Source organism: Podarcis erhardii, assembly GCF_964252035.2.
Source record: "Podarcis erhardii genome assembly, chromosome: 9".
In the NCBI taxonomy this organism is placed as follows: domain Eukaryota; kingdom Metazoa; phylum Chordata; class Lepidosauria; order Squamata; family Lacertidae; genus Podarcis; species Podarcis erhardii.
In genome coordinates, this window is record NC_138512.1 from 26717753 (window position 1) to 26734424 (window position 16672).

Sequence of the window (16672 nt, forward strand, 5' to 3'; positions counted from 1 at the left end):
CTGAAGCGTATGTAACCTGAAGTGTATGTAACCCGAGATATCACAGTATTTGGAAAGGATAATTTGAAGTACTACCATATCAACCTCTAGAAGCTACACTGCAGAGGAGACACAGAGCTGACCACAGACACAGAACTCTTCTGAAGCTACTGTGGAAGTAAATATCTGGTGTTTGACAGAGCAAACGTAAATATGCCCTAAGATAATCAGATTCCCATTCCTCCCCCCCCCCCCCGTTTGTGTTCTCGTAACTCTTTCAGTTCTGCAAATCTACAATTTCTGAACATGGACGTAGCGAGGATTTTTGTTGTGGGGGGCAGAACTTCAGTTTGCTATGTATTTTTATTGATTTTTTTTTGGGGGGGAGAGAGATTCCTGCCCCTGCCCCCTGGCTACGCCCATGTTTCTGCATCAGAAGTGGTTACTTGGATAAACTCAACACACCAGAAAGACCCATCAACCAGCACTCACCATTCCACCCCACCCCATTAGGATATATCCTGATTTGCTGATAAAGCAGTAGGGCTAAAATTCAACTAGCTGCTGTTGAATGAAAGGAAAATCCCTCCTAGCTGTAGTTCAGAGTCCAGCTGCCAAGAAATATTCCTTCCACTAACTTTGCACCTTTAAAATGAGAAATATTTTAACAGGCAGGAAATTTAAACACGTTTTCTTGGAACTTCATATTGGGTTTTCCACCCCTTTAGCATCCTATAGAGAGTAATTTAACCTTGAATGCCATAAAATCCATGCTTTGTTTCAAACTGGGAATTTTCTTTTGGGTTATTATTTTCTTTTGCTCGAGTTAGCTGATATTTCATCGTTCCCAGGGAAGCAATTAGCTGAAGTAAGCACCTGCACAGCACAAAACTTCGTCTTCATAGCCAAATAAATTGAGCTGTTTTGTTTGCAAGTCAGATATTATCAAAAGAAGGGGATATAGTATGAAATTCTTGCTTAGTATGTTGTTTTCATCCACTAGATATGCACAATGTGATGATGATGACTATTGGAAACATTACCAATTGTATCCAGTTGCTCAGGATGGCTCCCATCTGCATTTAATAATTGGAAAGGAGTCTTATCACACAATCAATATGAGGCTAAATGAGCCTTTTCATTGGTTACTGTAAAATTGGGCAGATTGCAAAAAAAGACAACAACTCCCAAAACCTAAATCCAAGACAGAAATTCCAGTGGGACAATAAAGTGATACTATCTAGTAATTATCATATGTGGTAGGCACCTTCAAAATTAAACCATAGCCTCATTTTTCTGCTTGCCAGTAATGTAAAAGTACTTCAAAGCACACAAGCACAGAACGCGGTAGAGAGCACTAATCTCACAGATGTTGGCAAAAGTGGCAACATGAAAATGTGTGTTATTGCACCTGAGCTGATAACACTTATAGGGACTTTGTCCCTACAGAGGCGGAGCTAGCTGCTCCAGCACCCAGAGCGACATGCACCCGGGGGGGGGGGGGGGCTGGACTAGTGTCCTAGGGGGTGCACCGGCTGCGGCATCTTGGGGGGGGGCGGCGCTGCCTGCAGCGAGCATTGGGGGCAGCGCTGCATGCCACCTCCCCTCAGGGATGGCACCCAGGGCGAGCCACACCCACCACACCCACCTTTCTCTGCCTCTGTGTCCCTATACTGCCTGAAGCACTCAAAAACCTAGAAAGCCAGTTTCACAGGGCGTGTACCACAGACCTATAGCACCTCCACAATTCCAGAAATGATTATTTTCCGTACCTACGGAAACAAACTTGCAAAAGCTACTAGCCACCAAAAACAACAACAACAACAACAACAACAACAACAACAACAACAACAACAAATCACCTTACAGTGGTACCTCGGGTTACATATGCTTCAGGGTACATACGCTTCAGGTTACAGACTCCGCTAACCCAGATATAGTGCTTCAGGTTAAGAACTTTGCTTCAGGATGAGAACAGAAATTGTGCTCCGGCAGCGCTGCAGCAGCAGAAGGCCCCATTAGCTAAAGTGGTGCTTCAGGTTAAGAACAGTTTCAGATTAAGAACGGACCTCCAGAACAAATTACGGTAAGTACTTAACCCGAGGTATCACTGTACTAGCTTTCGGGGGGCCAACAGAGGAGGGACAGAGAGCTTTGTTCCTTTTCCAGGAGCCAATTGATTTCAGTGCTGGGTATGGAAAACAGGGAATCCCCCCCCCCCGGAAACCCACTTGGTTTCTAAAGTTGGTACAAAGGATGCATGGAGCACTCCATTGCTTTTCCTTCACTTACTCACCTGCATGGACTTTCATGTCGCACAAGCTACGAGCTGTAGCAGTTGGAAAGGCTGTGCAGCTGGGGCTGTGTGTTTTCTCTCTCTTCCCAACACTATGCATTGCTGTCTGTTACCAAGAGCAGGGGGGGCAAGGCAGCAGGGAGCTGGGCATGATGTAGGCATGGCATCAGGAGCATTTGATGGGCTCTGTTGGTGCACCAAGCCAAGCCAAGCTCCCTGCTCCTTTGTCCCATCCCCTCTCACTTCTGGCAACAGGCAGCAGTGTGCGGTGTTGGGAAGAGAGGACAACCAGGCAAGCCCACAGGTGCTGGCTACCAAGCAAGTGCTGTCATACAAGGCTGTAGCAATCCATAGCAGGTCCATAATTCAAAGACTATAGATGAAACTCTTTGTCTTCATTCATCAAATCAAATCAAATAAAACAGCCATATCATGGTGCCTTTATACAAATCTGCCCTTGGAATATGGCATATTATTCTGGTTACCACACTCCAGAGAGGATAGAGGTGGGAAAAGTTCAGAAAAGTTCAGTAAATCACCTAGGAGAAAAGGGTACAACAGCTGGGGATTTTTTAGTTTAGGAAAAGGGTGCTTAAAACAGGACATGGTAGAGGTGCGTAAATTAAGCATCGTGTGGAGTGAGTGGAGAAAGAAAGAAGCTGAATATTGGAAGATTAAGGATATCTTCACCTGAGCAGGTTAAAAAAATGCAGCAAGGTCACTTACCCCTGCATCTGCACAGTGTTGTTCACATCAGTGAGAGGTAGGGAGTGTCCTCACCCCAACACACATGTTGTTTTGGGGTTTCTCCACCCCTGCAGTCCATCTCTGCATGAACTATTCACGGAGCTGTCATCTGCTCACGAGAGACAGCTGTCAGGGAATGCCCACGGTACTGACTGCTTACTCCGCAAACCAGATCGTTGCTGGTTTGACAAAACAAATGCATCAAACAGCAGCACTTGCCAGGAAACTACGGGATCGATGTGGATTGTGGCTAACGTTGCGTAAAGGCGGCTTCAGAAAACTAGCAGCGGGAGCACTCTGGATGCAAAATAAAACAGTAATCTGAACAGGGCAGACAAAAAGAAGTACCATATTTACGCAAATCGAATGCACCATCAAAACTAATGCACACCCTAGTTTTTGTGACATAGCTGGGCCAAAAATGGTGCACATTGCATTTGAGTAAATACGGTACTTCTTCGCAGAATGCATAGTTAAATGATAGAATTTGCTTCTGCAGGACATCAGGGTGGCCACCATCTTGAATGGCTTTAAAAGAAGATTCATGGATCATAAGGAAGCATTCTGGGAAGGAGTAGCCTCTGAATGCTAGTCACTGGGAATTGCATGTATCAAGAGCACTGCAGTTTCTGTTTGTAGACTTCCCATAGGCCACTCTGAAAACAGGATGCAAACCACATTCACTTTGCAGTTAAACTGAGGTGTGCACATTTGAACCAAGGCACACTTGCAGATGACAACTTCATGAATAGGAGAGGGGCACATTGCAGTGCAGGGAAACCAAACAGCTAATATGTATCAGGTTAAGACATCTCCACTCCCCCTCTGGTGTGTACAGCAATGTGCAAATGCAACTGGAGATGCAGTGGGGAGACAAACTTGCTCTGTTTTGAGCTGCTAATGTGTACATAGCTTTAGACTGCAGTGCTCTGTTAATGGTCTAAGTCCTTCTTTTTATAATACCAGCCAACCTCCCCAATTATCACCTGCAAATGATCTCATTCTGCTTTTCTAAAATTCAGGAGGGATTTTTTTTTTAAGAGCTCTGAATAGCAAATTACCTCATGCTGTTGAAGCTCTGTGCAGTTACTTCCTAGGGGGGAAAGAATCTGAAGATTCCTAATGAATTCCACAAGGTTTCTAGCGTACATACATATTCCTTTAACTCTTCAGCAGATTTGCTGTAGACCAGTTTAGATGCCTGTTTAGATTTCATATGGTCATTCCAGATTGCTGGTCTTTGTGATGCTTTCGGTGCGCTGCAAAAAAATATTGCTTGGAAATACTGGATTGTTTTCATTGTGTAGAGGACTCACAGCCTGTGTGAATTTAATTCGTATACAGTGGTACCTCGGGTTACAGACGCTTCAGGTTACAGACACTTCAGGTTACAGACTCCGCTAACCCAGAAATAGTACCTCGGGTTAAGAACTTTGCTTCAGGATGAGAACAGAAATTGTGCAGCAGTGGCACAGTGGCAGCGGGAGGCCCCATTAGCTAAAGTGGTACCTCAGGTTAAGAACAGTTTCTGGTTAAGAATGGACCTCCAGAACGAATTAAGTTCTTAACCCGAAGTACCACTGTAATCACATCTTTACAGACCTGGCGGCCAGCTAGCATGCATTCAGAGAAAATGCATGCAAGGCGGAGAGCTTAAAAGCTCATTGCCTTTAGGACAATCAGCCACAGCCTAGAGGCCATGCCAACCTCTCTCACCACCAAGGAAACATAACAAGCGAATAGAAAGGGAACCTACCCAAGTGACGCTGACACGAAACCCCAACAATACACTAAGTAAAAGAACATAAGCGTTACTGCCCCTCTCTAACCCCCCTTTTCTTCCCAACTCTATACTGCACATAACACCAATGTGTCACAAAAAATGTAACTGATCTGTAGAAAACACAACCCGAAGAAAGAGACAATGCATGTGCTTTTGTAAATGAGGATAATAATATACCAGGCTCTGGGAGCCTTTGACTAATTAAACAACCTACAGCCTTTTAAACTGTGGGGGTTACCTCAAGTGACTTGATGTTGTACCATAATACTACTATAAAAGAAGTAATTACAGCGATAAATGATATGCAATGTAAATAAGAACTTAAATGACTCAAAGATGATGAGTGCTGGTGGAGGGGAGTCCAATGGATGTGGTACTTCATCCTTTTTTCTTTCTTACCCTTTCCCTTTATTCTCTTTGGTTTTTGGGGTTAAGTGTGTGTACTTTATTGCTTGTTTGTTTGTAAATATGCTTAAATAAAACATTAAAATTAAAAAATAAACAAACTGTGGGGGTTATTGTTTTTGTTTGTGACTGTGTTGTGCATTTTTTTGTGTTTTTATATTGTAAATCCCATGATACTTGGATGAAGGGCAGTATAGAAATTAAATGACAAAATGACAAAAGCAATACAGTGTCACATAAATGGCAGTACACCCGCACATACACAAAAGAAATAATTGAAAGCACCATAGTATAACCAGAAATGAAAGCAGAGCAGAAACAGCAGAGAGAGCAAAAATAGCAGCGTCAGCAAAGAAGACTGGTTACATGTCAAAGGACCGGTATGCAGATATTTGTCATATTGTAAAGCACTGCCATCATGCGGCAAGGAAGAGGCTGAACATCTGTTCCCTTGCTTTAACCATGGAGGTTTCCACAGTATTTGCCACAAGGCAAAATACAGCGATGCTTGCCATCTAAATACATCAAATCTACCTTAGCGAGAAAGAAAGGGCAGATTCCAAGGGCAACACGATGCAGAGTTGCCTCTGGAAACTGTCAACTTTCTTCAGATCTCTGTTTAGGGACAGAAAGTAAATCTAGAAGCATTCAATAAAACAATAATTAGTGCTAGCATTCGGGTAAAAGGAAAGTAGATTTGAGGGCAATGTTATATCAGAAATGATCCTTAATTTCTTCAGTGACACTCTAGTCATATTTCATATGAAGAAATGGGACAATGTACACCATACCATTTCCATGTCACTTAGCTCTCGTGCAGGGTTAGTTATTTAGATCACATTGAAAACTTAACTGAGTACAGGAAGCCTCTGTGCAGGGGAGCATAACCCCTTTATTTTATTTTCCTAATTGCAGCTGCTTCCCCTTAGGTCAAATTAGATCTGAGATTAACCACACCTTTGAATCCTATTCCTGAAACAATCCTCCTTTCTTTTTTTTCTTTTTTAAGTCAGCTGTGTGAAAGCACAGTGATGCAGATTTACCCCCAATGGTGGTCTGGGAGATTTTCAGCAGGAAAACATCAAAGGGGTAAAAGGTTGAAAATGCCCTCTGGGCCATGAATCTGATCCAGACTGAGTGGCTTTGAAACAACTACTAGCTTGGGGTTGGGGGGGGGGGAGGGAGAGATGAGAAGTATCCCAAGCATGGGATTCAAAGATGTGGTTAACGTTATGTCAAGTTTGACCCCTAATCTCACATGAATCAATGAAGCAGTGACACTGACTGCATTCGGCTGCTAGTGGGTCAAATTCAAAACATAGATTGCCTCCAGACTGACACTATATTGCTGGAGGGATTCAGGTGCCCAGTGGAAATTTACTTTTGCACAATTAAAAGCGATTAAAGTGCATTTTGCCCTAGTGCAACAACCCCCTTATATATATAAAAAAGACTTTTGTAATTAGGAAAATGATGAGAAAGTGCACAGAAAAACGTGGGACGAATGAATGATTAACAGGAAGATGTATATACACCCTTCAAGCAAATGAGAATAAATGCTCATCGTCATATTGCCACCCCACAAGGAAAGCAGGAGGAACGCTTAATAAAGATTGGACATAGTCTAACCCAGGGGTCAGCAACCTTTTTCAGCTGTGGGCTGGTCCACTATCTTTCAGACCAGTGGTGGGCAGGACTATATTTTGAAGAGAGAAAAAAAAGAATGAATTCCTATGCCCCACAAATAACCCAGAGATGCATTTTAAATAAAAGCACACATTCTACTCATGTAAAAACACCAGGCAGCCCCCACAAATAACCCAGAGATGCATTTTAAATAAAAGGACACATTCTACTCATGTAAAAACAAGCTGATTCCTGGACCATCTGCAGGCTGGATTGAGAAGGCGATTGGGCCGGATCCAGCCCCCGGGCCTTAGGTTGCCTACCCCTGGTCTAACCTCTGTGTAAGCTTTGTGCAAGAAAATGAGAATGAATGCTCAATAAACAGAGGCGTCTGGGGGAGCTTATAGAGGAATTTGAAGATGCCACATGGAAATGTCACATCAAGAAGTCAAATCAGTTTATTGTGTTTTAGCAGACAGCCATTAGTCACATAAAAATGATAATGGAAATAACAACAGCAACAATAATAATAATAATAGAGATTTTAAGAAGTGATAATCAAGTTCATCATACTTGTACAGTGCAAGCCTATCATCAGTGTGAGGGCATGATATGGAGTCCTGTTTGACCAGTGGAGTTCAAATATAAGCTAGTTTCAGGGAATCTGTGCTGACATCCCTACCACAGTGACAGTAACAAGATTCAGTCCAGAATGTACAAAGCAGTGTTTTCAATTAAAGCTTTGAAAATACAGGTCGGTTGAAAATTCCTAGGCATAATACAGAAACAAAATAACCTGAGACCAACAATGAGAATGAATTTTACAAGCCTAAGGTTAACATAGCAGCCATTGATTCTCCGCAATGTAAAATTCAAACAATTCATATTCTCTTTCTTGTTTGATATGGAAGGCTTAACAATATCTCCCCATTGTGGTTATTGTCTTCACGGCATCCTGTTCTGTGAAAATGAAAGCTTTTGGACCCAAAGCCAATGATTGAAATGAGAGATCCAGGACCAGTGCCAAAAACCTCCCATGTGCCCTGTCTTCTGCTGAACATCTTGCCTTTAGTAAATTCCTCCATTGTCTGGTCTCTGAATATTTTGAGGTGGGAAGCTATAAGCAGATACAACCCTGCAGAGTGAAGGGGGTCAGTGGAAGGTAGGATCACTTTAGATGAATGTGTGATTGATACCTACACACCTTACATTAAGAGATACTTAAGTGCTGTTGTACAGCTTAGGAAAACTAAGAAGAAGGGCAAATAAGCCCAATTGCTAATCCTAATCCTTTCTTCTTTAAAATAATAATATTTAACTGTGTTCTTTGGGTGGCTTACAAACAATAGCAATCTTAAAACACAATAATAATAACAAAACAGTAAAATAATAATAATAATAATAATAATAATAATTTGATTATTTAATTATACCCCGCCCATCTGGCTGGTTTTCCCCAGCCACTCTGGGTGGCTTCCAACAAAATATTAAAATACAATAGTCTGTTAAACATTAAAAGCTTCCCTAAACAGGGCTGCCTTCAGATGTCCTCTAAAAGCCTGGTAGTTGTTTTTCTCTTTGACATCTGGTGGGAGGGTGTTCCACAGGGCGGGTGCCACTACCGAGAAGGCCCTCTACCTGGTTCCTTGTAACTTGGCTTCTCACAGTGAGGGAGCCACCAGAAGGCCCTCGGCGCTGGATCTCAGTGTCTAGGCTGAACGATGGGGGTGGAGACGCTCCTTCAGGTATACTGGACCGAGGCTGTTTAGGGCTTTAAAGGTCAGCACCAATACTTTGAATTGTGCTTGGAAACGTACTGGGAGCCAATGTAGGTCTTTCAAGACCGGTGTTATGTGGTCTTGGTGGCCGCTCCCAGTCACCAGTCTAGCTGCTGCATTCTGGATTAGTTGTAGTTTCCGGGTCATCTTCAAAGGTAGCCCCTATTGAGCGCACTGCAGTAATCCAAGCGAGAGATAACTAGAGCAGTGTTTCCCAACCTTTTTTGGGCAAAGGCACACTTGTTTCATGAAAAAAATCTCGAGGCACACCACCATTAGAAAATGTTTAAAAAATTAACTCTGTGCCTATATTGACTATATATAAAGTAACTCTCTTTAATAGGAATCAAATAAACACAAAGAAAGTATTTTATAATTACTTTATTATGAAATAGTAAGTACCGTATTTTTCGTCCCATAGGACGCTCCGTCCCATAGGACGCACCTACTTTTTTGAGGGGGGAAATAAAGGAATTTTTTTTCCCTTTATTTCCCCCCAAAAAAACCAGGTCGGGGAACAGTGGGATGGCGGTGCTGCGCCTCCCCGCTGTCCCCCGAGCTTGTGGGGCTGGCCCATGTCTGCCTGGCGCGAGGGGCGCTCTGCTTCAGGGCGCCCCGCGCGTCCGGCGGCAGGCTACAGTCCGCAGCATGGGGAACCCTCTGTTTCAGGGCGCCCCATGCGCCCCCCGGGTGCGCAAGGCTTGCCAACACGAGCGCGGAGCACGGGGCGTCCTCCGAAGGGCGCCCCGTGCTCCGCGCTGCCAGCTGCCGCCCGCAAGCCTTGTGCTCCTGGGGGGAGATCCCCCGGGTGCGCAAGGCTGGCCAACACCAGCGCGGAGCACGGGGCGTCCTCCGAAGGGTGCCCCGTGCTCCGCGCTGCCAGCTGCCGCCCGCAAGCCTTGCGCTCCCGGGGGGAGATCCCCCGGGTGCGCAAGGCTGGCCAACACCAGCGCGGAGCACGGGGCGTCCTCCGGAGGGCGCCCCGTGCTCCGCGCTGCAGGCTGCTGCCCGCAAGCCTTGCGCTCCCGGGGGGAGATCCCCCGGGTGCGCAAGGCTTGCGGACACCTGCGTGGAGCACGGGGCGTCCTCCGGAGGGCGCCCCGTGCTCCGCGCTGCAGGCTGCTGCCCGCAAGCCTTGCGCTCCCTGCGTGTAGCACGGGGCGTCCGACTCGCCTCCCTCCCACGGCACACCAGCCGACGTCCCGCGGCACACTAGTGTGCCGCGGAACACCGGTTGGGAAACACTGAACTAGAGCATGCACCACTCTGGTGAGACAGTCTGCGGGCAGGTAGGGTCTCAGCCTGCGTACCAGATGGAGCTGGTAAACAGCTGCCCTGGACACAGAATTGACCTGCACCTCCATGGAGGCATTACATTCCAAAAAACACCCTGAAAGTTTACATGTTGCAGACAAAGGGGCACTCATAGCATAACTAAATCCAGCACCCTGAAACAGTTTCTGGAAGATGCACTAGTACTGTTAATGTCTATTTGTCCCTGTCCATCGCTCCAGGAATGAGATTATTTGGTGGCAATAGCTGCATCTGGAAAGCCACCCACCATGTTTAATGTCCCACAATGCCCTGAAACACCCAATATAGCATTGCTTTAGACTGAGCATCATGGAAATTTAACATGTTGAATGACTTCCCAACCACAGGTGTTACCACTAGGTAAGCCTGGAACCAGGGGCTTCCTGATGGCTGGAACTACATCCTTTGAGGCAGGTTTGATGGTCAGTGGCCTAGTTCCCACATAAAGGCAATCCAAACCATGGCTTAGCACAAACAAGCAAAAATACTGGCTCTTGATTTGCAGCTTGTGGTTTGTCTGGAGAGAGCTAAACCACAAACTCAAGCTTGGACAAACCATGGGTTATGTCAGCACAGCAGCGGAATCACTGGGGAGGAGCAAAACACACACCATGTTCTCTTTGGGAGCTCACACTCATGCTAAGCCATGGTTTGCCTTAGGGTTACATGGAGACGAGAGCAGTGACTGATTGAGGGTCATCCAGTAAAATCTAAGGCTAAGCATGAGCAAAGCATTTGAACCCAGCTCTCTGTGTTCCTAGCAACTCTCCGCTAGTGCCATGTGATATGACCATATCAAGGAGGCAGATGTTTCAGGGTTGTTTAAATTTTGGGGCACCCACTTTTCGCAACATAAATATTTACAACTCTGTCAACATTACAAGGGTAATTTCAGCTAGACTAAATGTGTTTGAGAGGATTTCAGGTACCATCTGTCCTCCCCTTCCACCCAACTTCTCTGACTTCATCGTCACCAAATGAAAGGATTCAAGAGAATAGCAATGGAAATTTAATCCCAGTTTGTACATTTGTGAGTATTTTTAAGAGTAGTGTTTTATTGTTACAGGACAAACAGTCTTCTGTTTATTGACACAGTATAATTTAATACTGTCTCGTGACCTTTTGCTTACTGGTACCCTCCAGCACCTTCATGTTTTCAGCCTATGTTTGTTTTCTATAATTGGATTACAAGCAAAATCTGTACATTCGTTCAGCCAGGGGATGATTGTTATTCCTTAACAGGAGGACAGAGGAAATGTGGCTCAGGCCCATAAAAAAGTACAGAGCCAACGTTAGACTCTTGTCCGTGGAATCCCCAATACCGAAATTCAGGCACACACAATGTTGATAATGATATGTAATGGACACTCCTGTCAATTTGGCCTAGACTGCCAATCTCCTCTTGTCTAGGAATATTTATTGGTTACAAATATAGTAAGAAAGCCATGTGGAAGTGCTCTAAAATATCAATCTCTACCAGAGTCACCAAGAAGTAGCACATACAATGCTTGATTTCATCTGGGGAAACCTGGGTTCAACTACCTGCTTCATCAACTGGAAGGTGGGCTTGGGCAAGTCACTGTCTTCCAACCTAGCCTTGGGTTGACAACTGGTGCTCATGGGTTCCAGGGCAATGTCAATATGCTAGTCAGCTCCCCTCTGCTGCCAGCTGCTAGCCAATATGACATCTATGGCTATCACAAGCCTGCTTATACCTAGTACTTTTCTGTCAGGCCTTTTCTGCATATATCTGCCCCGCCTTCTATCCTGGTTGGATGTACAACTGCAAGGATGGATATCTGAATTGGTGTGACCAGGGCTGGCTCACCCATGAGGCAATCTGAGGCAACTGACTCGGGCGGAAGGTTCCACATGAGCAGCAGATCCCAATGTACCATAGATCTCTATTCCCCGCTTGTTCCTGATGTAGACCTTCATTCACCACTTCTTCCCAGCTGGGAAAGGCTCTCCATTTTGTGGTTCGCCTCAGATACCCAAAATGACAGAATAGAACAGGCATAGGCGAACTCGGCTCTCCAGATACTTTGGGACTACAACTCCCATGATCCCTAGCTAACAGGACCAGTCGTTAGGGATGATGGGAATTGTAGTCCCAAAACATCTGGAGGGCCGAGTTTACTTATGCCTGGAATAGAAGACTAGGAGGCAGAGCCATGCAAAACCAGTTGTTGTGTACCTCGTGAAAAGAAAGCTAGGCAAGCAGGGTCATGAATGGAAAAAACAGGAGGGAAAAATAAACACAGAGAGGTCTTGGCAAAGGGCAATAAACTGGGGAAAGGGAGGGTGTTTGTTTTTTTAAAGGCCCAGAGGGAGATGTGTGTGTGTCTGAAAGAAAGGGGAGATGTGGTATGGCCTTGTGTGTGTATGACTGGATAGATGGATGTGTGTCTGCATGTGTGAGAGAGAAAGGGTTTGGTGGGCCAACCTAAGAGAGAGTTTTGTGGTGGGTAATCCTGAATGGGTGCGGGTGCTCTTTGGAGAGATAGTGTGTGCATTTGTGTATGGGTGATAATCTGGGGTGGTGGTGGATTGAGAGTTAATCAGGAATTGATTTAGGTAACGAATTTGTAGAGTGACTAGCCTTCAAACATATACCCATGGCAGCCATTTTGAGTTTGCCAGGCCCAGCCATGGGAACTCTTTTGTGGTGGTGCCCATGACAGTTTCTCAAATTTCCAAATGTACCCACAGGCCCAGAAAGGCTGCCAACCCACTGAGTGGATGTCCCAGACTGGCTATGGTTGATATTGGCTACAGCTCTTTCAATGAAGAGCAATATAGGGACAAACTAGATCTGCTGTTAATTGCATGAATGCAATTAATGCTCAGATTTTTGAAAAACATTTTGTTGCTGCCCTATTCTTTACTTAGCAAAATAATGATTTACCTAGAACATGTGACTCATTGAATTATTCATATGTCTTCCAACACAACTGCCAGTAGGGGGCTGTTGGGATTTTTAATAGAATTTTACAGAACTGTGGCATCTTCTCCAGATCTTAGATTTTTCCAAGTAAAGACAATTCCTTTAAAGTACGGGAGAGTTCACCTACCTTCTCTATTCCTAAAATCCACAAAGTGTCAAGTCCTGCTCAAAAAGCAGGCTATTCGTAAATGTGTCATTGGAGAAACAGCTTAATAAGATTTATCTTTCTTTGAAGCCTATGGACCCTAACTGCCAGCCCCAGCCTGCTAGCCTAACAATCAATTCATTGCTTCCCTCCTGGCTGTTCAGTCCAAAAAGCTGCAGCTGAAACAATATTTTCACAGAGAAACTATTCAAATCAGTTTTGGTGCAGAAACTCCTGTTCACCTCTCTAAAGACAGTTCCCAGTTCAGCTTCCATTTTTCACTGGGCATCAGATGAGGTTGGTTCATTGCCTATAAAGGCCCCTGCCACACAATACTGTAGTTATGCGATAATCCCAGAAAGCATCCTCAGTGGAATTTACACTTGAGTAAATGTGCTCAGTTGTAGCCCGGTGGGAAGGAAATACTTTCTGTGGAACACTAACAATTAAATAAGATTAGGGATGGACAGCCTACATTTTGTTCCCCAGTCAGTTTTTTCTAGTCCCCCTCAGGGGCATAGCATGGGGAGGGCCAGGGGGGTTGTGGCCCCAGGTGCCTGATTTTGAGGGGGTGCGAACCAGGTGCCTCGATGCAGGGATCCCCCTCTTTCGTTGCCTGCAGCCTGCGGTCTCTGGGCACCAAAACCCAGCTTGGCTTTGCTGCTGTGCCCCTGGTCCCCTCACTGAATGTCCCCCTGGCCAGCTTGAGGGGGGAGGACTGCCTACCAAGGGCCACATCGGCCGGCCAGCTCCCCTTGTGTGGGTGGGTGGACAGGTGGAGCACTGCTGCCCCATGACTGCTCCGTGCCCTGCGCCCACCGTGGGCACCAGCACAGCATGCAATGCTGCTGGTCCCCTTCACCTCATCTCCCTATACCAGGTTGGATATATTTCTTATATGTCAGGTGTAGTAGCGTAGGAGCATGCCTCAATCCATTCCAATGCTCATTCACACTTGCAGCTCTTATTTTCCATTCCGCTACGATTCATTTACAATGGTACCTCAGGTTAAGAACTTAATTCGTTCTGGAGGTCCGTTCTTAACCTGAAACTGTTCTTAACCTGAGGTACCACTTTAGCTAATGAGGCCTCCCGCTGCCGCCACGCCACTGGAGCACAATTTCTGTTCTCATCCTGAAGCTAAGTTCTTAACCCGAGGTACTATTTCTGGGTTAGCGAAATCTGTAACCTGAAGTGTATGTAACATGAAGCGTCTGTAACCCGAGGTACCACTGTATTTTGCACGAGTCTGTGTTTCATGCCATCATCTGCTGACATGTGGGAGGGGCATGCATTTCCTGGCTGAAGAGCAGTTTCTTATACACTGCTTTTGGACCAGCTAGTGCTACCTTACTGACTTGGGAAGCCACATGATGAACTTGCTAATACTGATATGCTACTTTTTCCAAAAAATTACCTCAGCCTTTCTGCAGCATTTAGATCTCAACTCGATGCTAATCCCACAGGGGCTCAGACTGTCACCTCAGTAAAAAAGATAAAAAAGGTAAAGGTAAAGGACCCCTGGACAGTTAAGTCCAGTCAAAGGCAACTATGGGGTTGCAGCGCTCATCTCGCTTTCAGGCCAAGGGAGCTGGCATTTGTCCACAGACGGCTTTCTGGGTCATGTGGCCAGCATGACTAAACTGCTTCTGGCACATGGGACACTGTGACAGAAGCTAGAGCACACAGAAACGCTGTTTACCTTCCCGCCAGAGCAGTACCTATTTCTCTACTTGCACTGGCGTGCTTTCGAACTGCTAGGTTGGCAGGAGCTAGGACAGTGCAACGGGAGCTCACCCCGTCACATGGATCCAAACTGCCGACCTTCTGATCGGCAAGACCAGAGGCTCAGTGGTTTAGACCACAGCGCCACCCTCGTCCCATGTCACCTCAGTATGACTGGCTGAGCCTATGCTTGCAAGAAATAATAGATTTAATCATTTTATATAATGGTGAATTTAGCAGCAACTCAAAGAGTTATGGGTAGAATAAAGTGTGAGAGATGCAGACTTCCAATTTTTTCTTTTCTTTTTTCTTTCCTGCTCTGGTGCAATTTGTGAAAGGGAACTTTTGAATCCCACTCACAGAGAGTTGTATGAGTTGTCCCACCTCCCAAGTATATAGTATATGGAATATGTTTCTCATCCCACCACTTCTTCGTAACACATGAAGCCTCCGTGGCTTCATTTCACTGAATATCACTTTTTCAATGCCAAGCATGTTACAAAGAATACAAAAAAAATCAAGGAATGAATGTTTGTATGGAAGTACCAGTAGTTGCTACAGATCAGCAATCAAATAGTTAATTCAGGGCCTCCTTCAAGCAGCATTATTGAGATACATATTAAAATAGTTAAGACCCTTCTCTAGGGATTATTTCCTAGTGTATAGTAGCCAAAATAATGAAATCCGAACTGTAGCTTCCCTATAGCTATTTCTTCCTTGGGTAAACATCTCCTGTTCTGATCATGCTTCACCAAGAAGGTCATTTGGGTCTCCTTGCTATGGGCTATTCATGCTGGAATAAAAAATTATCACCAGCTCCAATCAACACATTTCCTTCGTTTTGCGCTCACCCTGTAGTTCAGAAGGGCTGGCCCAAAGCCAATCTGCCCATGCTCTGAGCAATGCCTCTTCCAAAGGCAACAGGATGCTGCTGACCACATTAACGTCTCTCCGTGCACTTTCTGCATGACAAGTATTTGCCGATACTCCATCTATGCCTCTCACTCTGTGTCCTCAGGTCTCATGTTGGGACGCTCGCATCTCTTTACAATTAAGAATTTGTACTCAAGTGATTGCCTCCTCCGTCCACAAATGGGGTGAAATGGCCTCTGTGGTTCTTTCATTGGCCTTGACCGGATGTGCCTGAAGAAACCAACTCCATTGGCTAACTTCTTAAACAAGGTCTTCCTCATTAAACAAAGGGTCCAAGATGGCCACTGTGGCCATCTTCTGCATTCCAGAGGTCTAACTCAAGTCTTGGGCTCAGATTCAGCCTTCCCAAACTTGTTGCTCTTTGGACTACAGTCTCTCTGAGTCCCACCCTGCATGGCTGAGGAAGGCTGAGCTAGATCCTTCCACTTTTTCCATTGCCTTCAGTCCTTACGTATATTTGACATATTACCTAGTATACAGGTAATGTATATGTGGATGAAGCTATTGACTTCATATACCCCCAGATTCAGGAGATTTCCCAGACCCACCCCTTTGGTGAGGTATATAGGGTGTTAGGGGAAGGGTAGTACCTCTGGTGGAGTTCATGTCATTCTCCTTCTGGGATAGTTTGTCCACCTTTGGTCCCCACCCTGCACTCAGCTCTCACCTGTGGCTCCTTGAAGCTGTCAGCATGTGACAGTGGCCACACCCTGGACAGCTAAACCAGGTAAGGGGAGCTGATGAGTCTCACACCCTTAGTGAGTTAGAGACTTCCCCTGAATGTGAAGACAGGCTCCAATGGATTGAGGAGATGAGATCAATAGTGAGTCAGTGATCAAGAAGGCAGTTTCTTCAGGGGCTCATCGACCTGAGAAGGTAGCCCATCTAGGAGAAGGAAAACTCTTATCCCCAACTTCTGCTGCATTCTTAGAAAGGTATCAGGAGTAAACCTTCAGGAACAATCCATATCTACTGCCTAATAGGACATCTTCAG

At 45.3% G+C, this 16672-nt stretch overlaps 1 long non-coding RNA gene across 1 annotated transcript in view; it reads left to right on the forward strand.

Moving 5' to 3' along the window:
- LOC309349736 overlaps window positions 1-16672 on the forward strand; it is a 381203-nt gene that overhangs the window by 39320 nt on the left and 325211 nt on the right. The window contains exon 2 of the long non-coding RNA XR_014160150.1: window positions 4394-4536. This is a non-coding gene — a long non-coding RNA (uncharacterized lncRNA). The remainder of the gene's footprint in view (window positions 1-4393; window positions 4537-16672) is intronic.